Source organism: Biomphalaria glabrata, chromosome 9 (assembly GCF_947242115.1).
Source record: "Biomphalaria glabrata chromosome 9, xgBioGlab47.1, whole genome shotgun sequence".
Taxonomy (NCBI): Eukaryota; Metazoa; Mollusca; class Gastropoda; family Planorbidae; genus Biomphalaria; species Biomphalaria glabrata.
The window spans coordinates 26,703,309-26,730,598 of NC_074719.1; the positions used below are offsets into that span (position 1 = coordinate 26,703,309).

Genomic DNA, 27,290 nt, shown 5'->3' on the forward strand with positions numbered 1-27,290 from the left:
AATAGCCGCCATGTTTTATGGGGCGCTGGTGGAGATATCTTATAACGTCTTACGATTTTCTTCGCCGGCAACAGCAAATAAAAAATTGTTTTAATGAAAGTTTTCGTCTGAAATGTCAGCAGGCTACAGAGAATTATTTTCTAGATCAGAGTTTAGAGAACACTTTATCATTGGCTGTAGAGCCAAGTTACGGATAACAATACAGAGTAGCTGGCGCGGTGGCTGAGTGGTAAAGCGCTAGGTATCCGAACCGAAGGTTCGAATCCTGGTGTAAATTATTAACAGTAATTTGTCTCTTTAGTGTGCCTCTGAGTCTTCCCAGTTCTAATAGGTAGACCTACCTGCCACTAGTTTGGGAAAAGTAAATTTGGTTACTCTGGGATGCAGCTTTTATGAACCACCCTGTTTGCAGGTTACAGCCCAAAGCTCCCTAGACCAAATGCTGAAAACTGATAACAGTCTATTATTTATTATCTAGTTCTTGTAAAGCTTCAGTACTGCAAGGAGTCTCCAATCTTTGCAGTGAGCTTTGCACAATCCAGCTCTTCTATTAAAAGACCAGCTGATGATTTCTACACGAGATGGTGCGCACAAAGTTTATGTACGTTAATTTATTCTTGGAACTCTTCACTGAACAGAAACATTTGAGTCGAGTGCGGGAATACCCGGTGTTCAAACTAAAACGACGTCATTTTAAGATGGTTAAATTTTGGAAAATTTAATGGGCAAACCAAAGTTTTTATTGTTTTCCAATTATATACTCTTTTCTTTTCCCAAAGATTAACATAAACTGTCTGGAATTTCTAGAAAATCGTTAGAGATGGTTTCAAAATACACGCCCAGTGAGAATCCACCTTTCTTGAACCAATGACCCACCTTGAACCCATGAACCACCTTAAACCCAATTACCTACATTGAACCCGTGAACCACCTGGAACCCATGACCCACCTGGAACCCATGACCCACCTTGAACCCACGAACCACCTTGAACCCATGAACTACCTTGAACCCATGAAGTGTCTGCAATGCTAATAGGATGAATTGTTAAAAAAAAAACACCATATATCTATGTATCAGATGACTTAACAGGTACCATAGTGTGTATTGATGTAATGACAGTGGCGTAGCTACCAATGTGCGGGTGGTGCGGGCCGCACAGGGCACCAAGTGGAGAGGGGCACCAAGATTCCCCCAGTGTGTATTAATTTCCTATTTCTGTGAGCTTTTCAGTAAAAACGACTAATTGTATGGACACGAACAAACTTAAACTACTGTATTTTAAACATGAACTAACGATTTATAAACTAGTCATGTCGCTATTTTGTTTCATCTCCTTGACTATTTCTTCCATACAATGTAAGCTATAGAACAGTTTGACTCTAATTTACTAGATTTATTTCGGACACACGGTACATGTTGTCGCCCCTTTTATAGCGCTCATAGGCTGTAAGTACCGCCCTCTCCCTCTTTAAATGTAAAGGGGCCTCGTTTGTTAAGATTTCAGCAGCGTTTGTTGGGCTTGTCCGAAAGGTGCCACAAATGAACCTTAGTGCCTGTGATTGTACTCGGTCGAGTGATTCGAGGGCAGTTTTATTAGCATATACTTGAGCTGTACTCAATGTGTGATCTGACTGCCCCTAAGTACAATGTGCGTAGCATGTAAGCTTTGGCACCCTACTTTGTGCTGGCCAGCTTTCTTAGTAACACTAACTTCTCCGAGGCTTTTCTTTCAACTTCTTGGACGTGCTGGAGCATTGACAACTTTCTATCCAGGGTCACCTCTAGATACTTTGGCGTGTTTTCACGTTGGAGTCGCAGCCCACTAAGTTGAAGCTCGAATGGAGCCTTAAGAATGTCTATCCCTAGGCTGAACAGGGACCAGGTCGTTTTGGCAATGTTTATCTGAATCTGTCATTTGTCGCAATACGAGGAGATGGTTTGAAGGTCTGCTTGTAATGCCGCCTGTATTTTGGTCGGCTTTCTTGCCGGTTGACCAGAGGACAATGTCATCCGCATAAAGCAGTTTCTTTGACCGCAGTGAGGTGCGTTTCTTAAATTTCTTAAGTCTAAAGAAGCATCGAGACAATTTCAAGTCACACCATTGCCAGAGTCCACCGACTATAGGCGAGCTGTTAATGGGTATGAATTAACTGAACAATTAAAAGCAACAAAGCAAGATGAGACGGTTATCATTGAATTCAGAAAAAAGGATGAGGCCGACATCGTGAAAAGAAGAAAATACTTCAATACCGCAGGTTCTAGAGACTAAAGGACAGCACACAAGCATGTCCTCAAAAATTCATACTGAAGAAGCTGAACCATCAGACAGTGTAAACAATACAGAAACTCTAGACTGAACGACATTGGAGATTGGCCTGATGTCATCACAGATAATATTCGCATACACCTTTTCACTCAAGGATCTGAAACAGTTCAGCGTATGGACAGTCAATTCAGAGAGGCGTATAGACATCAAGAATCAGCAAAAGGAAAGGCTAGAAAGCTTTCAAAGGCTTGGTTTTTCCGGCAAATGTCAAACGGCGAGAAAGTTCTTAGAAAGTGGATGTGTTATTCGCCAAAAAAAATAAATATATTATTTTGCTTCCCCTGCATGCTCTTCTCAACAAGATCAAGTACCAAATCTTCATTTAAATCCAAAGATGGATTCAATGAGTGGTGGAGGTTATCCCCGAAAATAGAAAAACATGAGACCAGCAGAGCTCACAATTCAGTCATCGCTTGCTTGGAGGGAACTTGAAGTTTGCCTGAGAGTAGGGAACAATATTGACAACAAGGCCCAAGTTTGGTTATACAAGAGACGAAAACCTGGAGAGTTAGTAAAATTACTATCAAAGTACGATCCACTCTTGAGGGAGCATGTGCTTCGAACTAAGCTTTGTTCCATATCGAATATATACATGTCTCCACAAATACAAAATGAATTTATTACAATATTGGGGGATCACGCTAAAAAAACAAATCATACAGCAAGTAAAACAAGCCAAATATTTTTCTATTATTTTTGACAGTACACCTGACATCTCAAAGCTGGATCAAATTTCCCAAATTTTACGGTATGTTGTCATGGAGAATGACAGGGTGTAGGTTCGTGAGTCTTTTGTTGACTTCATCGACACAAAAGCTATGATAATGCTGCGGTCATGAAAGGTCATTAAGGTCATGAAAGAATTAACAATATTTGATTAATGAATAGGCCTACATATTATTTTGAAAAAAAAGTAAGGTTTTGCAATGTTATTAATTAGTTAGTTGTTTTGTGTTTTTTTTTGGGGGGGGGGGGGCATCAAGATGAGGTACCGCACCAGGCATCATATACTCTAGCTACGCCACTGTGTAATGATATCACAGTTCAACGTAGAGCTAAATGTCTCTCCTTTAGCAGAGGTCTACACTAGTTAGAATTTACCAACTTAGTCTAGACACTGAAGAGTGTAAAGAAAGTCATCAACGTCTCCACCTGGTTTGCGATGTATCAAGACAATGTTAAGACAAACTCAAGCAAACGTCATCTATTTTGAGACACAAAATACAGAACACACTAAGCTCAAGGATGCTAGATATACAAGTGCAGACTCTACATCTTAAATACATACAGCCATTTCCTACAGTACATATACAGCTCATGTCTACAGTAGCACCAGCTGTCTATATATATCTAGAACATAAAAACGTGTCGTGTTTAACTGTCTATATATGTCTATATTAAGCTGTCTATATATATCTAGAACATAAAAACGTGTCGTGTTTAACTAGGACACATCTCAACACTGAGGCAAGATCCACAGGGAATCAGTTCAGTTCGTTTTCTGTGACTTAAACTCTGAGGCTCCAAATGAATTAAGAGTCTTTTTGGTTGTGGTGTTCAATAGTTAATGCACAGACTGTCAAAATGGTTTACATACGTGATAAACGAAATTATATGTTATATGTTCCCTATCTCTGTCTTTCTGTCCGTCCGTCCGTCTGTCTATCTCTCTGTGTATATATGGATGCGTCATTCTCTGTATGGCCAAATGTTATTGCTTAGTAACACTAGCGGATCCAGAACTTTGGAGTGGGGGGGGCGATTTTTTTCCAAACCCTAACCCTAACGCCCAGTAAACCCTAACCCTACGCATAAACGTGCATACAGCGCGCGCGCGCGCACACACACACACACACACGCACACACACACACATATATATATGTATATATATAAATATATATATAAATATGAGAATAAAAAAGCAGCATTTCTCAAACTTCGGCGAAAACCAAAACAACTGGGGCAGCGCTATAAGGTTCTCTGGTGAAGTTCGGGGCGAAGCCCCGACGCCATAAGCGTTTTCTTGCTTTTTTTGACTGCAGAAACGCATTCTCCTGACAAGTACAGCTCATTATTCATCAATGGAGTTAAGGGCGAAGCCCCGACGCCATAAGCGTTTTCTTGCTTTTTTGAATGCAGATACGCATTCTCCTGACAAGTACAGCTCATTCTTCACAATGTAGTTCGGGGCGAAGCCCCGACGCCAAAAGCGTTTTCTTGCTTTTTTCACTGCAGAAACGCATTCTCCTGACAAGTACAGCTCATTATTCATCAATGGAGTTCGGAGCGAAGCCCCGACGCCATAAGCGTTTTCTTGCTTTTTTCACTGCAGAAACGCATTCTCCTGACAAGTACAGCTCATTATTCATCAATGGAGTTGGGGTGAAGCCCCGACGCCATAAGCGTTTTCTTGCTTTTTTGACTGCAGAAACGCATTCTCCTGACAAGTACATCTCATTATTCATCAATGGAGTTCGGGGTGAAGCCCCGACGCCATAAGCGTTTTCTTGCTTTTTTGACTGCAGATACGCATTCTCCTGACATCTACAACTCATTACCCATAAATGAAGTTCGGGGCTAAGCCCCGACGCCAAAAGCGTTTTCTTGCATTCTTCTCTGCAGAAACGTATTCTCCTGACATCTACAACTCATTACTCATAAATGGAGTTCGGGGTGAAGCCCCGACGCCATAAGCGTTTTCTTGCTTTTTTGACTGCAGAAACGCATTCTCCTGACAAGTACATCTCATTATTCATCAATGGAGTTCGGGGTGAAGCCCCGACGCCATAAGCGTTTTCTTGCTTTTTTGACTGCAGAAACGCATTCTCCTGACAAGTACATCTCATTATTCATCAATGGAGTTCGGGGTGAAGCCCCGACGCCATAAGCGTTTTCTTGCTTTTTTGACTGCAGAAACGCATTTTCCTGACAAGTACAGCTCATTATTCATCAATGGAGTTCGGGGTGAAGCCCCGACGCCATAAGCGTTTTCTTGCTTTTTTGACTGGAGATACGCATTCTCCTGACATCTACAACTCATTACCCATAAATGAAGTTCGGGGCGAAGCCCCGACGCCAAAAGCGTTTTTTTGCATTCTTCTCTGCAGAAACGTATTCTCCTGACATCTACAACTCATTACTCATAAATGGAGTTCGGGGCGAAGCCCCGACGCCAAAAGCGTTTTCTTGCATTCTTCACTGCAGAAACGCATTCTCCTGACCTAAAGCTCATTATTCATACTATTAAAAAACGACCTTTCGAATAATGTTGTACTTGAAAAATATTCTAATTTGAATTTATAGACCCATAATACATTGCAAATAAAACCGATTTGTTCCTTGAAAAGATAGGATACCCCACGTATTTAGATTTTTGCTTTGAGGATCGCCGCCGAAAAAAAACTTATTCGATAAATAGTATTCACGAAAACTCTAGCATAAATTGTGAGTTATAGTCCCAAATTTATTTAGCTAGAAAAATATCAGATTGAGTAAAGGTTGGGAAAAGGCGACTATAAATGTATTTTTTTTCGGTTTAGAACTCATCTCAATCATGACTCTTATACTGAAAAATTTCGTTTGAATTCTAACTTTTCCAATGCAAAGTCTTTCTTAAAATACTTATGATAACTTCATGTGAAATTACAAAAACTCTGTCTGGAAATGGGAATGGCGGTAGAGTGAAAACGATTAATCCTCGCTCCTTTACTAATTTCTGCTAAAGATTGCATTTGGCATTAAAGAATAGGTATGGGGCGACTCGATATAAGAATTTAATTTATAGTATATATAAATTATATTATTTACAGATTTTTTTAATTTTGTAATTTCTTAACTATAATACAAAAAGAAAAAGTATTGATTTGTCCGATGGGGGAAATGCGATTGCATGTATCGCCCCTCCCACCTGGTACAACCCTTTTTCATTTAAATTTTCTAATGATACAATTTGAGATTAGAGTGTGGTACGACATATTTACAATGGGTCACATATCAATACGTAGTTTATATTATATAGATATTCAACTAATTTTATTCACAAACTATGATTCTCCACAAACATAGGACCGCCCCCCCCCAGCACTCAGAGGGCTAGAGTGGGGAGGGCAGTACATGCAATTGCCCCCCCCCCCCTCACCCCACCGAATCGGCCAAAATACCAGAAAGGGAGCGACATAATATAAAATTTATATATTAATTCAACTAATTTTGTTCACAAACTATGATTTATCAATAAAAACGGACCGCCCCCCCACTCAAAGGGTTTAGGTGGGAAGGGCAGAAGAGGTATTCGTCCCCTCCCCCCACCAATCGGCAAACAGGGAACGACATAATATAAAGATCGGTTAAAATATCAATAACAAGTTACAAGGATATAGATATTTAATTGATTTTGTTAGCAGGCTGTGATTTCTACCAATAAATTGGACCGCCCCCCCCACTCGAAATTTAAGGGGGGGGGCGGGATTAATATTATCGCCCCCTCCCGACCCCACCAAATCGGCCAACATACAAGAGGGGGGGGCGAAATAATCTAAAAATAGGTTGAAATATAAATAATTAGTATATATTTTTAACATAAGTAATAAATTCGTATACAAATTGTGTGAATGCTATACTAAAGTTCGTCCGCCCCCCCCTTCGGGGGGGGGGGTCGGCCGAGTGGGGGGGGCGATCGCCCCTACCGCCCCCCCCTGGATCCGCCAGTGCTTAGTAAACACGACAGAGCTGGGGGAATTGAGTCCCATCTAAGGCGAATAACTCTAAATAGCTAACTTTTTGGTGTTGATGGTGTGCAGATTATTGATAATGTTGACTATGAATTTTAAGAGTATACGATAATATTTGTGCTTTTTTTTTAGCACTGTAAAATCACATTTCTAAGTTCTTAGCTTGTAGCAAACAAACAAACAAGTATTTACATTTATTTTTTTACGACAGTGAACTTTCAAAATGGCGGCCTTGACATTGATTAGCTTGTCGATTTTAATTCAAAGTCTTTCAATCTTTTCTGCCCATTTTCTGATGGTTTTCTAGAGGTTACATTATATGGTCACCAAACTTCTCAATATTGCTTTCTCTTCTCTTTCTATGTTACTTTGTTGTTGCTTAAAGAATGTGTACTGGAACTTCACATTCAAATGTCAACAGAGAGAAGATTAGTCTGTTTTGTTGTGAAAATACTCCAGAATAAAATCAGTTATTGAAAGTTTTGGAAATGATGTTTTTTTTTCAAATTGTAATTTTATAAATTTCGTGTGTCCATCAAATTGAACTTAGGTATAACATGGAATAGTATAAAGACAGGACAGTAGTCAATGTGCAAGCCACATTCAAATAGCTGAAGTCATTTGTCATGTGAACCATTTGTGTTGAGTCCAGTGTCTATCCAGCAGTTGTGTGTCAACTATTTGTGTTGAGTCCAGTGTCTATCCAGCAGTTGTGTCAACTATTTGTGTTGAGTCCAGTGTCTATCCAGCAGTTGTGTGTCAACTATTTGTGTTGAGTCCAGTGTCTATCAAGCAGTTGTGTGTCAACTATTTGTGTTGAGTCCAGTGTCTATCCAGCAGTTGTGTGTCAACTATTTGTGCTGAGTCCAGTGTCTATCCAGCAGTTGTGTGTCAACTATTTGTGCTGAGTCCAGTGTCTATCCAGCAGTTGTGTGTCAACTATTTGTGAACGTTTTGTCGAGTGAACTTTTGCTTCTGTTGGGGAGAATAGTTCGGTGAACCAGTGGCCCAGAACCAGTTGTCTGGATATCATTTGTGGTCAGCAGACGAGGGATATCTGATAGTTACTAATAGAATTTCTGCATCATCCCAGAGTAAATCTAGAAACCAAGATGTTCTGATTCACACGAGAGTAAATCTAAATACCAAAAAGTTCTGGTTCACACGAGACCCTAAAGACCAAAAAGTTCTGCTTTTATCCTATAGTAAATCCAAGAAGTTCTTATTTTATCACAGTGTAAATCTGAAGACAAAGAAGTTCTGCTTGACACGAGAGTAAATCTAAATACCAAGAAGTTCTGTCTCACCGAGAAATTCTTAATACCACTAAATTTCGCTCAAGTTGAGACTCAATAAAACTTTTGTCTTGTCCATGACGTGATCAAATATTCATAATTGTCTGACAATGAGATGCTAGCTTGATTAGAAGGTGCAGAGCTTTTTATTTTCTCTGAATAACTGAGTAGTCTAGGCCAGACATTCACGCCAAGCTCACACGTACCCAGAGCTAAGGGTCATCTAATGAACTAGACATAATGTGTCGTGGTGAACTTGAGGAAAGAATAATCAGGCATGACAGTGTATGTGGTGTCTTGAACCTGGAGTTACATGATATAATAGAACATATAATATACTTGAGAGTTGTATGGTATACATTTATATTAGGCGTGGAATAGTAAACTATATCATACATGTATCATACGATTAACAATTTTTCTACAGTCTTTCACCCCTGCAGCAGTTATATTTGTTTTTTAAGTACATGTATCATACGTATGAATCACATTTACATGGCTACGTATGTTATGAGCTATATGGTATATAATATATTAATAGTGGGAGTTATATGGTTACTTTTTTATATCATACCTATGTTATAAATTAGGATTAGGCTCTAGTATAAGTCTCTGTTTTGGACGTTTAATCGTAACTACTGGCTTTTGGTGCTGGCTACAAACTGAAAGTAACCAAAACATGTCGCCATTTACTTCCCTTGATTCATCCTTTCCGTTTTCCTTCGTTCAAATGATCAACTATGGAACTGAAACTGTTCCACTGACAACTCATTCTATTGCAGACACTATGGAACTAAAACTGTTCCACTGACAACTCATTCTATTGCAGACACTATGGAACTGACTGAAACTGTTCCACTGACAACTCATTCTATTGCAGACACTATGGAACTGAAACTGTTCCACTGACAACTCATTCTATTGCAGACACTATGGAACTGAAACTGTTCCACTGACGACTCATTCTATTGCAGACACTATGGAACTGAAACTGTTCCACTGACAACTCATTCTATTATAGACACTATGGAACTGAAACTGTTCCACTGACAACTCATTCTATTGCAGACACTATGGAACTGAAACTGTTCCACTGACAACTCATTCTATTGCAGACACTATGGAACTGAAACTGTTCCACTGACAACTCATTCTATTGCAGACACTATGGAACTGAAACTTTTCCACTGACAACTCATTCTATTGCAGACACTATGGAACTGAAACTGTTCCACTGACAACTCATTCTATTGCAGACACTATGGAACTGAAACTGTTCCACTGACAACTCATTCTATTGCAGACACTATGGAACTGAAACTGTTCCACTGACGACTCATTCTATTGCAGACACTATGGAACTGAAACTGTTCCACTGACGACTCATTCTATTGCAGACACTATGGAACTGAAACTGTTCCACTGACAACTCATTCTATTGCAGACACTATGGAACTGAAACTGTTCCACTGACAACTCATTCTATTGCAGACACTATGGAACTGAAACTGTTCAACTGACAACTCATTCTATTGCAGACACTATGGAACTGAAACTGTTCCACTGACAACTCATTCTATTGCAGACACTATGGAACTGAAACTGTTCCACTGACAACTCATTCTATTGCAGACACTCAGAAAGATAAACATTCGTTCACTGCGAGGTTTCAAAGAACTCGCTTCTCTGCACACTCAAGGAAACACCAGGAGTGTCCAGGACCTTCTCACGTTTGGAGCCAGAGCACAAATACGAGCTAAAAAAAACAACAAATCTAGCTGAAAGATATTTCCTTACACCAGATCTCTGTGCCACTAATCCATTAATGTGAAATGAGTTATTTTGTCCGTATTGGGACAGAGGAGAGCAGAGGGTGATTGAAACAAATCAATAGATTGCCAGATGTTGCATATTCATTGTGAATAGCTATCAACCGGTAGTGAAAGTAAGGCTTAGAAATTTTCGCTTAATAGTCAGACACATATGTACATATATGTAACAATAGCCAAACACATATGTACATATATGAAACAATAGCCTAACACATATGTACATATAGGTAACAATGGCAAGACATATCTGTATACAGATATCTTAATAGCCATGCACCTATTTATAAATCAGTTGTTACTACAAGAACAGCCCAAATGTTAATATAACATCCTGAAACACGTGACCTTTCTCCCTGGACACGTGAAGGTTAATTTAGAGAGAGTAGCCCGAGGGAGGGGGAGACTCCAACTATTGACCTTCATTACGTCTAAGGTTGAACGAACAAGACTGCTGCATAGATTCAGATCAACTTTTATTTAAAACAACAACTCTTCTGACAAGCAGTATGTTCAAATTGAAGGAAGTAACATTTTAAAATGTGACATTGTCACCAAACAGCAAATAGTGAACATTTCACCTTTTAAACAAAGAATATAAAATACTAAAATAAATACATGCCCTATTGTATGTTTACTATTAGATACAATGGTCAACTAAACAATCCTATTTTATTGGTGAACAGAGAGAAGGCTTCCTACTATGTACAAGATTTGAACTTGAAATACATGATTTTGTTTTAAAGTTCCAGCTTCCAACTTCATTGGACAAAGAGGAACGTGTCAGGCCAATAGTAGGAACAGAAAAAAAAAAACTGCGTTAATTATAAAGGCAAAAGAAATTTAAATTCAGGAATAGTACAAGACCAAATGTATCGCTGATCAAAGTTTTTGTGTTCTCTCTAATCCATTGGCTTCATGTCACTTTAGTAAAGAATGTATCACCGTGACAGTAGAGCATAGAGACAGAGGTCTACTTGACTTAGTTGTTGACTTAGACATGCCAGACAGAGGTCTACTTGACTTAGTTGTTGACTTAGACAGGCCAGACAGAGGTCTACTTGACTTAGTTGTTGACTTAGACATGCCAGAAAGAGATGACCTTATTGTGCTTGCTTCAGACATTTGTTCATCTCATATTTCCGCATTAAAATGTCACTGCTTACAGACTAGCTTTGACCTGACAGCTAAAAATCCTACAAGCTTTGTTTTATGGACTTGGTAAAGAGATTCAATCAAATGGGAAACAAAATAGACAACACAAAAACTGTTTGTCATAAACGTCGGAATGAAACCGTGTTGAAAGTAACAGCAACTCGGCGTGAAAGAAGAAATAGTTTCTTGAAAAAAACGTTTGACATGTAGACCATAATCTGTGTTTGTTTATTATAACGTAGTATTCGTTCCTTTGTATGTCACAATAATAAAGATTAGTTCTAGTGCATTGTGGTATATAAATAAAGAATGTCTTTATTGAAAGAAATATTGGAACACCAGTCGAGTGCTAGATTTGAGACGAGCTAGTCTGAGGGCTACCAGAGATGTCAAGTCGAGTGCTAGATTAGAGACGAGCTAGTCTGAGGGCTACCAGAGATGTCAAGTCGAGTGCTAGATTTGAGACGAGCTAGTCTGAGGGCTACCAGAGACGTCCAAAAGAGGAGGACACGGAAGACAAAGACTTACAATGGAGGACAAAAAAAGTAAAATTTAAAGACTAGGTCTCTAACTATAAATAGCCGATCACATGGGCGTAGCCAGGATTTTTTTCGGGGGGGGGGGAGTTTTTGGGGGGATTTTTTCTCCCCTCCGACCCCCCCCCCCTTTCCGCGAAAAAATATATTTATAAGTATTTATGTGAGTGTGTGTGTGTGTACATAATCTTCATTACATTTTGACCTTTCATTCTTTCGGTAGACGTTTATTGTGCCCTAGAATAGGTTCTTCCTGGAGTTAGTGGAAAAATTGTAGAATACCCGCTACTGCCTGCAAGGGGGTCTGGGGAAGCACAAGGAGCTTCCCTAGCGCTGGGCGAAGCCCCGCCGCCAAACACTATTTCTGGTATTGAAAGCCAACAAGGCGCCAAGTTGTACTAGGATGTCATCGCAACTCTTATGCTTAATTCATTTTGTCGGAGAACATGTCCCTCAAACCACATGAGACGCCCTGTCACAATCTTACTAAGGGGTCGACTCCCAGTTCAGCATAGGATTTTCTTGATTTAGACCCGATTATAACTGACTTCTAAAATCTGTCTTAGCCATCTTTGTTGAGCCACATTTAGTCTTTTTAAATTTCGGCAGATGACTATTCACTGCACTTTATTAATGGAACCCTGCCACTGGTAAAAATGTGTAAACTCTCTTGAATACGCTCTTGGAATTAAGTGACTGTAGTTTGCTTTAGATTTATATCGAAAAGGGAAGTTTTATCGTCAAAATCATCTGTTGGGGGTTTTAAACTAAAAATTCTGCGGAGTTGTTGTTTTCTTTCAAATTCAAAACCCCATTTAGCTACGGTAATATAATTTAGTAACTGTAGTTTGCTTTAGAATAATATTGAAGATAGAGGTTTTCCACCTCAAAACGCTCTGTAAGGGGATTTTAAACTCAAAACTATCTGGGGGGGTTTTAAACTTTTATATAAAGCTATCTGTAGGAAAACCCCCAATTGGATTGGCTATGCTCAAATAATTTTAGTGTGTAATTTGATTTATTTTTATATTGAGAGGGGTTTAAACTCAAACCCCTTTTGGCAACGCTCATAGCATTTTGAGTGTATAATTTGCCTTTTTTCCTACACTGAAGATGTATTTTTTAGCTTCAAACCCCACTGGAGGGAGGTTTAAACTCAAAACCCCTTTTGATAACGCTCATAGCATTTTGAGTGCGTAATTTGCTTTTTTTCTTACACTGAAGATGTATATTTTAGCTTCAAACCCAGCTGGTGGGGGGTTTAAACTGAAAACCCCTTTGGCTACGCTCATAGTTTTAGAGTGAGTAATTTGCTTTTTTATATTGAAGAGGTATTTTTTAAGCTTCAAACTCCACTGGAGGGGAGTTTAAACTCAAAACCCATTTGACTACACTCATAACATTTTGAGTGTATAATTTGCTTTGTTTTTATTATTGAAGAGGTATTTTTTACCTTTAAACCCTACTGAAAAGGGGGGGGGGGTAAACTCAAAACCCCTTTGGCTACGCTCATAGAATTTTGAGTGTGTAATTTGTCTTTTTTAGATTGAAGAGGGGTTTTATCGTAAATTTTAGAGGTGGTTTTAAAATCGAAATCTTCCTTAACTGTGCTCTTGGAATTTGGGGATTGTCGTTTGCATTTTTTTTGTTTTATAGAAGAGGGTGATTTTACTGCAAAAACCCCTGGTAGGGGGTTATAAACTCACCCCCCCTGGTAGGGGTTTTTAAACTCGAACCCACCTGGTAGGGGGTTTTAAACTCAAAACCCTCCTAGTAGGGGTTTAAACTCAAAACCCCTTTGGTTGTGCTGGGACAAGTGATGGTTTAGTATTAAAACCTCACCTAAAATAAACAAAATCAAAGCAAAAAAGCAGTCACTAAATCCCCCCCCCCCCGTTTGCTACGCCCATGCCCAATCATAATATTCTTAATCCCTTACTTCTCAGACGAATAGACTTTTTGCAGTTCACGTCAACATGAGATTGTGCGTGGTACATTTGATGTTCTTGAAGAGAAAATGTCTCTCAATGAGTCTATGGAGTTTAGTATTATACACTTTAAAATCCACTCCCTCTGTCTGTCTAGTCAAAAGTGAGTACACGTTCTTTCTCCCGCGCCCAATCTTGGATCAAGCTGAACATTTCGCACAATATTTCTATTACCTGACAACATCAGAATCAATTAGTTCATTAATTATTGGTAATAGATTATTTTGTTTCCTATCTCGAACAAGGGAAAGAAATTGTACTTGACTGAAGTGGTGGTATATGCTGAATTAGTTTCCTTTATAGGTCGTCATCTGAGGTTTAGTGAACACAAACATGAAATAGAAACAATAGATAACTATACAATCTTTCTTGTTCATAAGCTCATCCCTAGCAGAGTGGTTACTGTGTTGGCTTGAGAAACAAGGCCTACGAGTTCAAATTCAGGTTGGTCCTTTAAAAAAAAACATTAAAAAAGCGATCACCCAGATACCCCGTTCTTTCTCCCCACACCCATTTCAAACTGGTCGAGAAAAGTGTTAGGATCATATTCATAGCGTAGTGAGAAAGGTAAAAAAAAAAAAAAAGAAATTGAGTGAAACAAAAACGATAGGCTACATAAAAATACTTTGTAGCAATATTTCTAATCGCACAGATTTATTATAGTTAGTCTAGATCTGCTACACATTAAATTACATTTAATTATTGTTAGTCTAGATCTGCTACACATTTAATTACATGGCAGATCCAACTACACTTAATATAAGCTTTGCTTTTATTTAAAAATTATTTATATTTTGTATTTTGCTTGTTTGCCTTTTGTCGTGTATTTTTCAAAAGATCAATTCAAATATCTCGTGGAACTCAAGAGTAACTAGGAAGACATGTTCTCATATTGCCGGAGTCTTGTGACCCTGGAGTAGAATTTCGCCCTAACTACATACATGTCTATTACACAAGCTAATCACTTGGTGATCACAAGAATCTCGATAAAACGATTCACAAATAAAATTACAACTGTAGAAATGTTCGTTCTGGATGTAGACACAATCAATCTCCATCTATCTCAATGTTTTACGAGTAAATCTAGGTGAAGTAGACTGAAATGGACCTACGACTGTCCAGAGTTGGTTCATTGTTTTGTTCATTGGTCTGTGTGTTTTAGTTTACCTTTTAGAATAATTTAGATGTTCATTCAAAATTCAAGAATAACCAAAACCTCTCGTGGGACGGTAAAGGCTGCGGCAAGCAGAATTCGAACCCAGGACTATCGATACGATAGTCCAGAGGGCAAAGCATACGGCCAGGCAGGCTATCATGTTGAGATAAGTCACAATACAAATGAATGTATAAAATAAACAAGCAAAAGTAAAACAAAAATCTTTTAAAAAAGAAAAGAAGTTTATCAAAGAAACGAACTTCGCACCTTCAAATTTATCTCTCAATAATGTAGAAGTTATTTCAATATCAAACAAAATAATTAATTAGCGATAATTAGTTGACTCATTGGTTGTTTCTTCCATTGATTCACGTTTTGTTAGGTACAGTGAATCATTGTTTCAAGTTTCATCTTGGTTCGAGACTGGGTATGGGAGAAATAACTTATACAAATATCTAAGGAGACCAAACCCTACATATTTAGCCATATATGTGAATGCTGGAGGTTTATTTCCCTTGTTGGTATCAAACAAAATAATTTATTACCAGCAATTAATTGACTAGTTAGTAAATTTGTTTTTATCTATTCATGTATTGTATACGACAATGAATAATTGTAGACAGTTTCCACTTCATCAGAGATTGGGTGTGGGAGAAATAAAATGTACAAACTTTTTACCAGACAAACAGACAGAGTGAGTTGATAGAGGCTTTGTAAAATACAGGCAATAAAAATAGCACGTGTGTGTACATATCTATATTTAATATGAGTGGGAGGTGTGGGGCAGGCGCGGCGACATTTTGTAGCGTTCACTAATCAAAGAGTTCTTACGTCTGCTAATAAATGCATGGACACAATGAGTGACAGACGTGAACCAGGCCAGGTCGTGAGCAGGAATACAGGGAAATATAAGGAAGGAACAAGGGGGGGGGTATATCAATAAGACTATCTATCTATCTATCTATTTATCTATCTATCTATCTATCTATCTATCTATCTATCTATCTATCTATCTATCTATCTATCTATCGTCTGTCTGTTAATCTGTTTTAAATGTCACCACACTTAAAAGCTTATATAAGTTACGTACATTCACGAACTAACATTTTTGTATGCCTTTAATTCGGATGACATAATGGTAAGTTCACCACAAATAGTAAAAATAGTAAAAAGGAAGACAATATTAAATATATTTTAATGGAATTAAAAGTTATCCTGGGGCTCAAAATTTTGTACTGCAATTTCTGCCACTCACTGATTTTAGGTTTTATAATATTACTGTAGACTCAAAATTTTAAATGCAAAAAATAAATCTAGTTTTCATCAAAAGTAAAAGTTGAATTTCTTATCAGACTTTTAATCTTATCTTATGATACAGACGAAATGGAAATGATTACATCCTACGTGTATCCCTAGGTCAAACTAGTTCTTCATGTTACTCAATGAAAGTCGTTGGTTTTCCTGGCTTTTGATTTCTTCTAACAGTGGATTATGCGAGCAATAAAAAAATTTTTCTTTTTTTTTCTATTTAGATTTATCCTTGCAGTAGGGAGAATTTATTCTCCATTTCGTATTTGACATGAAAAATAAAAGAAGAAAATAATTTTTTTTGTCCAAATATAAACTGTTAGCACATCAAAAATATACATTACCGACCGCTTGAAAAATACGAAATACCTTTTGCCTAAACTAAAACATTTACATAAAGGTAAGTTTGTTATAATGAAAATAAATCTGGCTAATAATTATGAAAAGAATGGTATGACATTAGTGAATTAATAACATAGGCACAAAATACTCCTACTGTAACATAGAGTGTATGTATGAAGTCAAGATATGACTCTAGAGCCCTTTTCAAGTTTGTAAAAGTCTTACAGCGCAACTTTTATGCTGTAGTAAGCTCAGTGCACTCTGGCCCAATCTCTTTTGTAGACTAGCTGGGGTGGGATGGGGTGGGGGGAAATATATCTTGGCGAAGGTTTCAATGCTGCATTTAGACTCTCAGCAAACACAACTCAGCAAACACAACTCAGCAAACACAACTCAGCAAACACAACTCAGCAAACACAACTCAGCAAACACAACTCAGCAAACACAACTCAGCAAACACAACTCAGCAAACACAACTCAGCAAACACAACTCAGCTCAAGCTCAGCTCAGCTCAAGTCAGGATTTGAACTGGTAGGGCCATCCCACACCTTTCTTTCCGATTAGGACAAACTCTAAATAAACAAGGTTTCAAAGACAGTTTGTGTGGAAACACAAACTCAAAATCGGTGCCGAAGTGGTCCACCCAGGCAGGTAAAAATCATCATCATCAAACTCCATTAGAGTGAGGGCTTGAGAGGCTTAAATCCTCTCTTGCAAAAGCCCTGGACAGAAACCCTGGTGTCTTGCGTAGTGCGTATATGTCACACACTGGCGGAACTTTGGAGTGGGGGGGGGGCGATTTTTTTCCAAACCCTAACCCTAACGCCCAGTAAACCCTAACCCTATGCATAAACGTGCGTACAGCATATATATATATATATATATATATATATATATATATTTTTTTTTTTTTTTCACGGCTGAAACGCATTCTCCTGATATCTACAGCTTATTACAGCTCATTACTTATTAAAGGGGTTCGGGGCAAAGCCCCGACGCCAAAAGCGTTTTCTTGCACTTTTCACTGCAGTAACGCATTCTCCTGACCTAGAGCTCATTATTCATTCTATTATAAAGGACCTTTTGAATAATGTGGAAAAATATTCCAATATGAATTTATAGTCCCTTAATACATTGCAAATACAACTGATTTGAGGATCGCCGCCAAAAAAAACAATATTCGATTAATAATATTCAATAAAATTCAAGCACAAATTGTGAGTTATAGTCCTAAATTTATTTAACTAGAAAAATATGAGATAGAGTAAAGGTTGGAAAAAGTCGACTAGGAAAAGATTATCTGTTTTTTGAACTCATCTCAACCCTGACTGTTATATTGAAAAATTTCGTTTGAATTATAACTTTTCCAAAGCAAAGTCTTTCTTAAAATAGTTATGATAAATTCATGTCAAATTACACAAACGCTGTCTGGAAAGGGGAAGGGCGCTAAAATGAAAACGATTAATCCTCGCTCCTTTTTATAATTTCTGCTAATGATTGCATTTTGCATTAAAGAATAGGGATTGGGCGACTCGATATAAGAATTTACTTTATAGAATATATAAATTATATTAGTGATAGATTTTTAAATTAGGAATTTCTTACTATAATACAAAAAGAAAAAGTATTGGTTTGTCCGATGGGGGGAAGGTGATTGCGTGTATCGCATTTCCACCTGTTTATATTATATAGATATTTGACTAATTTTGTTCACATACTATGATTTCTCCATAAAAGTAGGACCGCCCCCCCCCCACACACACAATGGGTTTAGATGGGAAGGGCAGTAGAGGTATTCGCTCCTCCCCTTCCAATCGGCCAACAGGAGAATGACATAATATAAAGATCAGTTAAAATACCAATAACAAGTTTTAATCATATAGATATTTAATTGATTCTGTTAGCAAGCTGTGATTTTTACAAATAAATAGGACCGCCCCCCCCCACTCGAAAGTTTATGGTGGGGGAGGGGGCGGATTGATGCCATCGTCCCCTCCCGACCCTACCAAATCGGTCAAAAAACTAGAAGGGGGGGGGCGAAATAATCTAAAAATAGGTTGAAATATAAATAATTAGTATATAAGATTAACATAAGTAATAAATTCGTATACAAATAGTGTGAATTCTATACTAAAATTCGTCCGCACCCCCCCCCCGAAGGGGGGGGGGGGTTCGGCCGAGTGGGGGGGGGGGGCGATCGCCCATACCGCCCCCCCCCCCTGGATCCGCCAGTGATGTCACAATACAGGTCGAGAATTTTTAGTTTCCCAGACCTGTCGAAGCGAAGATCAGCAAGTGTGGGGCAGTCAAACAGAATATGAGGCATGGTTTGGTTTCGTCTTCCTCCCCGCAGTGAGGGCACCGTGAAGCGAAATTTGGCCATAGCCGTGAGAAATATAGTCAACAGGACAGTGGCCTGTCCTGCACTGTGCTATAATAGCTTGCTCAGGCCTGGACAGCCTCCACCACGGGGAAGTGCGTTCAGGGGGCCTCATGCGCTCCCAGACTCCACGGGCTTTTTTGGGACTTGTCCAAGCACTCAAACCACTTTTCCATTTCTGTTTTTTGAATTATAGCCAGGGCATGATGAAAACTTACAGCCTGTTCAGTTGGTGGAATTAGCCCTCCCTGGTGGGCCAAGGAGTCTGCAATAGTGTTGCCAGTCACACCTATGTGACTCGGTACCCACTGCATTATTACAGGGGTGCCATAGCGCTGCTTTATGTTATGTGAGGCCATGATGACAGTGTCAATATTGGGGGACCATGGTCCAGGGCTGGTTTCAATATTTTCAGAAAGAACATCAGAATAAAATTCTATTAAAGTCAAATGACAGAGAAGAATTGGGAAAGAAGGTTGACTGATCTTGTGTGGTGCCCCAGCGTTCTAGCAGACCAAAGGATAGGGGAAAGTGAATGTGAAGTAAGATGTGAATAGTTAAGTGTACTATATTGGGATTCTCGTGCTGTAGTTCACTTGATATTATGAAAAACTACTTATTAATTGTTGTTTAAAATTATGTCCAACTTATATGCATACTAAATTGATTTTTTCTCTTTAAAAAAAAAAGAAAACTTTTTTTGTGTGTAAATATAGTTAGTAAGTATGACAGAACTTACATAACTTATCAATACAAATGTAATAAAAAATGTTTTGACAAAAAATATTAAACCATTTGCATAAATATTTTTAAAATATGGTGAACTGTAGATTGCCCTTCCATAGAGCCTCCCGTGTTTGTTACTATTAATAGTGAATAGTTGTAAAAGTGGTGTATTTTTATGAACAAACTGCTTGCATAAGGGATTTAAAAAATTAGATTTTTCGCTTTCAGAAAAATAAAGTAGCCATTGCATGAGAACTTTGAATGATCTAAAATATTATGGTGTCAGATTTTCACTATCTTTTCTAGTTTACGAGATCTAAACAGGACGGACGCACAGACATTCCACACAAAACTAATAGCGTCTTTTCCCCTTTCGGGGGCTGCTAAAAATATCGTCCCCGTAGTTATAATTAAACTAAAAATTGTCTGCTAACAAACAGCTTTGTTATACCACAATGGAGGATACACTTACATCATTGTAATCAATGAAAAATAACTTTAAAACATCTTTGTGATATAAAAACTAAAAAACTATTAAGTGTTACAAATAGAAGATATACTCCCTAATATTAACTTGTACAACATAACAATTTAATAAAAAACTTTAATAGTAATACCTATGAGAAACAAAATTTACATTAAAAAAAAAAATATATTTTTTTTTGATCTGATTAACATTTCAAAAATTACTCATACAAACAAAAAATGTGAGAATAACAAAACGAAATCCTTCCGTTGAAATATAAGAATTTCCTTGAAGACACAATGATTGTGTTGATAACGAGTCATCAGACGACAAGCTCACCGAGAGATGGCTGGAAGCGAGAGTACCGCCAACATGCGGTTAGACTGTGTGTATGGAAACGACCGGGGGGAGGGGGGAAGACGGGAGGTTTGCTGTGTGGACCAGGCCGAGACTATCACGCTGGGACACAATTTCCTTTTTTTCAGCTCCCTGTTGCTGAGTTGGCAGCAGGAAAGAAATGGTTCTGAAACTGTTTTTGTGCTAGAATACAGAAGTCATCTAAATTCGTTAGAATGGCTTTTGCTCTCTGAAATATTACTCTGAGGTTATCTCTATAAGGACCAGAGACCAAAGATCTGTTACATAGAAATAGAAAAAAAAAAGCCACATTTTCATTTCCTGCCCATCGGGAGATGAGACAAATGCTACAAAACTGTTTCTGTTTCTTCAAGGCTTAGCGGCCTAGGTTTGCCGGACAACGGTTTGACCAGAGAGGTGCAAGAAGGTGAACGAAATCTTACAAAAGTGGAGGGGACAAATAAGAGGACAAAGCGTTACAAAAGAGGACAAATAGTAGGACAAAGCTTTACAGTGGAGGACTAATGTATTAAATGTATTAAATTATACATGTCAGTAAAACCACTAGTTAAGTATCACGAGCTCAGACGAAATGAGTTTCCTTAGTACTTCATCATTTACGTAAACCTACTAGTGAAACTCTTTCACATTTTCTTCATATAGTCAATGGAAAGTCTATTTCTCTCTTTTGTTCACTATCTTCTCATATAGTCAATGGAAAGTCTATTTCTCTCTTTTGTTCACTAAGTTCTCATATAGTCAATGGAAAGTCTATTTCTCTCTTTTGTTCACTAAGTTCTCATATAGTCAATGGAAAGTCTATTTCTCTCAAATGTCCACTCTAAATAAAGCTAGAGAAAATGCAAAAGAAAAAAATAGCAGATCTTGCAAGCATCAAGTTATAGGTTTCTTTGGAACAGCCTTAAATGAACAAACACTGAAACAAATGTTCATTAACGAGGTTGTGTGCTTGAACTAAAAGATAAGAGAGATTGAATTTCATTGTTCTATGGAATGTAATCGAAGTAACAGAATGAAAGTCGAATATTTCCTGCAATCACACCAATGCCTGCGGAAAGAGGACGTCTGGAACAAACTAATCAACTTAAGAACCTTTATCTGTAGAAAGCAACAATTCTGTACTTTTTGTTCAGAGAGTTTCAGTTCAGTTTGAAGAAGAGTACGCAGTACATGACGCTAAGATTTACCTGTGTGGTATAAAAGAAGGAACATGGAGGAATGGTCAGCAAGATATACAAAGGGAATACAACATCTAGGAATGGTCAGCAAGATATACAAAGGGAATACAACATCTAGGAATGGTCAGCAAGATATACAATGGGAATACAACATCTAGGAATGGTCAGCAAGATATACAAAGGGAATACAACATCTAGGAATGGTCAGCAAGATATACAATGGGAATACAACATCTAGGAATGGTCAGCAAGATATACAATGGGAATACAACATCTAGGAATGGTCAGCAAGATATACAATGGGAATACAACATCTAGGAATGGTCAGCAAGATATACAATGGGAATACAACATCTAGGAATGGTCAGCAAGATATACAATGGGAATACAACATCTAGGAATGGTCAGCAAGATATACAATGGGAATACAACATCTAGGAATGGTCAGCAAGATATACAATGGGAATACAACATCTAGGAATGGTCAGCAAGTTATACAATGGGAATACTAAATCTAGGAACGGTCAGAAAGATATAGAGTGGAAATACTACATCCAGTATTGAACTGAGAGACTCTTTCTAATTCTGAGATCACACTACATTCTGACGTTATAGCACCTTCTACTTATTGTGAGTCTTTATATGGTAAGGATGACTAAACTAGAGATCTACTAGTGAACACATGGAGTACCTTGCAAGCACATACCACGCAGACCGGAAGATGTTAAGTGAGACATTAGAGTAAAGGTTACTAGTTGGAGTGCTACTGTCATCACTGTCAGTGCCGCCAACTGAGCCGATCAAAACCCTGCACAGTGGATGTCTAGCTACTCTCTAGCCAGCACGTACGTCTTGACAACATGTGACAGTTGGCAGCTTCTTAGCTGACCTTGACATTTTGCATGGGAACATCTACATAGGAAGGTTTGCTAATCGAAGACAAATACTCATACTCTTTTTCGTCACATTCTAAGAGGTTCTCAAAAAATAAAAAAATAAAACATTTGGGGGCTTCAAATACAAGGAGTTAATGGCCCGCAAAGTTTAACATTATATTAAGATTATAGTGTACACATCAAGCCAACTAGCCAACAGTACACATCAAGCCAACAGTAATCCTACACATCAAGCCAGTAGTACACATCAAGCCAGTAGTACACATAAAGCCAACAGTACACATCAAGCCAACAGTACACATCAAGCCAACAGTACACATCCAGCCAACAGTACACATCCAGCCAACAGTACACATTAAGCCAACAGTACACATCAAGCCAACAGTACACATCAAGACAACAGTACACATCAAGCCAACAGTACACATCAAGCCAGTAGTACACATAAAGCCAACAGTACACATCAAGCCAACAGTACACATCAAGCCAACAGTACACATCCAGCCAACAGTACACATCCAGCCAACAGTACACATCCAGCCAACAGTACACATTAAGCCAACAGTACACATCCAGCCAACAGTACACATCAAGCCAACAGTATACATCAAGCCAACAGTACACATCAAGCCAGAAGTACACATCCAGCCAACAGTACACATCAAGCCAACAGTACAAATCAAGCCAACAGTACACATCAAGCCAACAGTACACATCAAGCCAACAGTACACATCAAGCTAACAGCACAAATCAAGCCAACAGTACACATCCAGCCAACAGTACACATCCAGCGAACAGTACACATCCAGCGAACAGTACACATCAAGCCAACAGTACACATCAAGCCAACAGTACACATCAAGCCAACAGTACACATCAAGCCAACAGTACACATCAAGCTAACAGCACAAATCAAGCCAACAGTACACATCAAGCAAACAGTACACATCAAGCCAACAGTACACATCAAGCCAACAGTACACATCAAGCTAACAGCACAAATCAAGCCAACAGTACACATCAAGCAAACAGTACACATCAAGCCAACAGTACACATCAAGCCAACAGTACAAATCCAGACAACTGAACACATCAAGCCAACAGTACACATCAAGCCAACAGTACACATCTAGCCAACAGTACACATCTAGCCAACAGTACACATCAAGCCAACAGTACACATCCAGCCAACAGTACACATCAAGCCAACAGTACACATCAAGCCAACAGTACACATCAAGCCAACAGTACACATCCAGCCAACAGTACACATCAAGCCAACAGTACACATCAAGCCAATAGTACACATCAAGCCAACAGTACACATCGAGACAACTGAACACATCAAGCCAACAGTACACATCAAGCCAACAGTACACATCAAGCCAACAGTACACATCAAGCCAACAGTACACATCAAGCCAACAGTACACATCAAGCCAACAGTACACATCCAGACAACTGAACACATCCAGCCAACAGTACACATCAAGCCAACAGTACACATCAAGCCGACAGTACACATCCAGCCAACAGTACACATCCAGCCAACAGTACACATCCAGCCAACAGTACACATCAAGCCAACAGTACACATCAAGCCAACAGTACACATCCAGACAACTGAACACATCAAGCCAACAGTACACATCAAGCCAACAGTACACATCCAGACAACTGAACACATCAAGCCAACAGTACACATCAAGCCAACAGTACACATCAAGCCAACAGTACACATCAAGCCAACAGTACACATCAAGCCAACAGTACACATCAAGTCATTATGAAACATAAACGAAGCTCCTAACTTCCTCGCACAAAGTCTATTGCCTCGGCAGCCCAGTAGAACAAATCTTATCAATTACAGACGTTCCTCCAAAAGAGAAGGTAATTACGTCCTACGCACTTTGACGTAGCCTTGCCTAGGCGTATCGATGTCTTCATCTAGTCGTGCATGCCGGTTAGAGACTTAAACTTTGTTAAACCATCAGTTTTCATGGCTGATTCAAGTAACCCAATTCATGATCTAATGCCACTAGCATAAAACAAAACAAGGTTACAAAGACAGTTTGTGTGGAAACACAAACTCAAAATCGGCCCCCGAAGTGGTCCACCCAGGCAGGAAAAAGGCAGGTTTCAATATTTTCAGAAAGAACATCATAATGAAATTCTATCAAAGGCAAATGCCAGAGAAGAATGGAGAAAGAAGGTTGACAGATCCTGTGTGGTACCCCAAAGGTCCTGCAGACCAAGGGATAGGTGAAAGTGAATGTGAAGTTAGATGTCTTATAATGGGTATCGAATTGATCTAATTGTTTTTGTTAAAGGGTCAAAGCCTCAAGAAAAAAACATTTCCGTATAAAAAAAAATACCTTTAGTTTTGTGTTGCATGTGTATGTATTATTTTGCAGTTCACGCGATAATATGAAAAACTACTTATTAATTGTTGTTTTTAATTATGTCCAACCTATTTGCATGGTAAATAGATTTTTCTCTTTAAAAAAAAAAGTTAACATTTTTCTTGTAAATGTAGTATTTAGTATGGCAGAACTTACATAACTTTGCAATACAATTGTATTGACCAAAAATCTAAAACCATTTACATAAATGTGTTAAAAATGGTAAGTAAAGTATCTTCCTACTAAATAAAGCCTCCAGTGTTTGTTACTATTAATAGTGAATAGTTGTAAAAATGGTGTATTTTTATGAAACAAATGCTTGCAAAAGTGATTTAAAAATTAGATTTTTTGCATTCAGAAATGAAAAAAGTAGCCGTTGCATCAGAACAGTAAATGATCTAAAATATCATGATGTCCGATTTTCATTTTCTCTTTTAGTTTCTGATATCTAAACGGGACGGACGGACGGACAGACGGACGGACAGACGGACGGACAGGCCACACAAAAATAATAGCATCTTTTTCCCTTTCGGAGGCCGCTAAAAATGCCTCCAGCCAGAGGCCGCCTTATGGGTGGCGAGTGGGGCAACCACTTCATGTCCCTCGCCTTAGGGGGGAGAGATAAAGATATTTTTTGTCGTCTTCAGTCCTTCTTGTAAATATTCGTGGCCATCCTTTGCTAAAGCTGCCTCTTCTCGACCAGGTTTTGATTTTAGAATTTTTAAGTTAGGGTTCAAGGGGCGTGGTGCCTGAGCAGGAAAGCGCTTGGCTTCGGAATCTAGGGCTCTAGGTTCGAATCTCAGTGAAGACTGGGATTTTAAATTTCGGGATTTTTAGGGCTCCCCTGAGTGCATCCAAATTTAATGGGACTTTAGTTGGGGAAAGTAAAAACGATTGGTCGTTGTGCTGACCACATGACACCGTGCTCGATAATTGTTGGCCTAAGAAACAGATGACCTTAACATTATCTGCCCTATAGATGGCAAGGTCTGAGATCTGAAAAGGAAAGTTTAAAAAAAAACTAAAGAGCACGGATAATAAGGATTCTCTCCCTTTGTTATTTATTGATCGCCTTCTGATATATCTCTATCTCATTAATTAACAAGGGCATTTAGTTACAGACACTTGGCACAAGCTATATGTCTGGGGTTAAACAATAAATACAACTCTAGGGGAGGCGGGACCTGTTCAGAATTACCAAATTCGAACGGCTCTCCGATCAATTACTTTTCCTGACATCTTGCACATGGCTTTGGTCTGGCCTGATCAGGTCACCTTAAACTGGAGAAACGGACTCTAGTTGGTATGTTTAACTCATGTGTATGTGTGCGTAGGTGCTCATTGAATATTATACAAGTTCATTGCCATTTTCACAAAGCTTATAACAACTCACTCTGTCTGCCTTTCTGTCTGTCTGGTAAAAAGTTTGAACATCTTATTTCTACCATATCCATTCTCGGATCAAGTTGAAACTTTGCACAATTATTTATTAGCATAGCTTGAAACAATAAACAAAAAAATAATAATCGTTAACCAATTTCTCAATTACTTACTGGTAGGTAATTATTTTGTTTGAGACCAACAAGTGAAGTTAGTCATCACAGATCAGGCTAAATAGTAGGGTTTCGTCCCTTAAGTTAGTTGAACACTTTACTTCACACACAGACATTCTCGGATCAAGTTGAAATTTTAAACAATTATTTATTATATAAAACAAAATATGAATAAATTTTAAAAACTAACCAATTAGTTCATTAACTATTGGTAATTAATTATTTTGATTGATATCGAAAATGCAAACTAACTTCTACATTCGTGTGTGATACAGTAGTTTTAAAAAACTGGAAAAGAAAAAAGAAATCCTTTTCGATATGAGAAATAAGATATTAATTGTGATGGCAGGAACGCAAATAAATGTGATTATGCTTACGGTACGGATTAACGGTTTTGTTTAGAGGCCATTTAGCTACTTTCAAGAAAAAGTTTGTTTTTAAATTACATTTGCTGAAGTGATATTGCATACCAGTCATACTTACAGCCTTCGACTAGCCCATAGGAGCCGCCCCTGAGTTTGATTTTAGCACACACTTCTTTTACCATCATGTTAGTTTCTTATTTTAAAGTCAACGTTTGACTTGAAACAAAAAATTTTGTTGGTTGTTTTGGTTCACACTGACATACAAGGTTTTGAAACT

The 27,290-nt window shown here is 38.3% G+C and overlaps 1 protein-coding gene across 4 annotated transcripts in view; it reads right to left on the reverse strand.

Moving 5' to 3' along the window:
- The window catches only part of LOC106050951 (protein lava lamp-like), a 105,467-nt gene that overhangs the window by 42,098 nt on the left and 36,079 nt on the right, over positions 1-27,290 (reverse strand). The window contains exon 1 of one of the 4 annotated variants that reach the window (XM_056041847.1): positions 20,471-20,631. The exons of 2 other annotated variants lie outside the window; for them this stretch is intronic. The gene's annotated coding sequence lies outside the window, so the exon portion shown is untranslated. Of the gene's footprint in view, positions 1-20,470; positions 20,632-27,290 lie in introns of those variants that run through there. One more of the 4 variants, XM_056041849.1, reaches the window with a different exon arrangement.